Source organism: Orycteropus afer, unplaced genomic scaffold (genome assembly GCF_000298275.1).
Source record: "Orycteropus afer afer isolate SDZICR_OR568_19922 unplaced genomic scaffold, OryAfe1.0 scaffold00133, whole genome shotgun sequence".
NCBI lineage: Eukaryota > Metazoa > Chordata > Mammalia > Tubulidentata > Orycteropodidae > Orycteropus > Orycteropus afer.
The window spans coordinates 3,143,594-3,144,690 of NW_006921720.1; the positions used below are offsets into that span (position 1 = coordinate 3,143,594).

Sequence of the window (1,097 nt, forward strand, 5' to 3'; positions counted from 1 at the left end):
ATAATATGGATGAACTTGGAGGACATTATGCTGAGTGAAATAAGTCAATCACAGAAGGACAAATATAGTATTAGTTCGTTGTCGTGGAGGGTCAATGAAAGGTTTATATATGGAAGGAAACTCTTTGTTGGTTGCCAGGGGTGGGAGGGAGGGGAGGAAACACTGCAAAAAAAAAAAAATTCATTGACCCATGTCACTTTAGTTTTGTGTATTTCATTGTACATAAATTATATTTCAATAAAATGCATTAAAATATATATATTTTAATAATAAATAATATAATGTGGAAAGGTAAAGCAAAAATTTAAGATTTGATAATGACATTCTTATATTCCTATTAAACCCAAAAGAATAATAACTAAATATCTACTAGCTTTATTTTTTGAGGTAATGATTATATTTTATAGCTATATTAGGATTTTATATTGATAAATTTTAAGTAATAATTAACTTATAGATTATTTAGCTGGATTTTGCTTTCTCTCAGTCGGTACCATTATCACCAGAGGAAAGTGAAAAGATTAAATCTAACTATAAAATACATTCATCATTTTTAAATAATGAGCTAGAATGTTGATAGTAAAGAGCATTTAGCAAGTTATTCTCAGCTGACTATAGCCAATAGTCACAAAACTGATGTGCTAACAGTTAGTTAAACAAATATACTATTAGTTGAAAAGCATCAATATGACCAAAATCTCCTAAGAAGCACACTTGAGTGTCATTGTCTAGCTAATGGAAGTCACCTTTGACATGAAAGTTGAAAAATCTCTATTTAAAAATGCATTGTCTGTTCATAACTGTCATAGGCCATAAACTGGTGTCCAAATACTATAAAATTGAATGATGATGTAGTTTTTACCTCTCACTTTGTCCCATCCTTTAAATATAATTTTTCTTTTTCTAGGTAACAGTGCAGATCTTCGATTAGTAAAAACTTACATTGAACTTGGACTGCCTGGGGGAAGAATTGATTTTCTAATGTCTGAGAGAAATCAGGTACAATATGACAGTGTTTCCCATGGAAGCAAACATTTTTGTACCAGTTTCTATCTAAATATTTTCTCACTACAAAATGCCTGCAGTGGTAGGAATAA

At 30.2% G+C, this 1,097-nt stretch overlaps 1 protein-coding gene across 1 annotated transcript in view; it reads left to right on the forward strand.

The window, feature by feature from the left end:
• The window catches only part of FAM135A (family with sequence similarity 135 member A), a 175,469-nt gene that overhangs the window by 125,531 nt on the left and 48,841 nt on the right, over positions 1 to 1,097 (forward strand). The gene's annotated exons all lie outside the window — the stretch shown is intronic.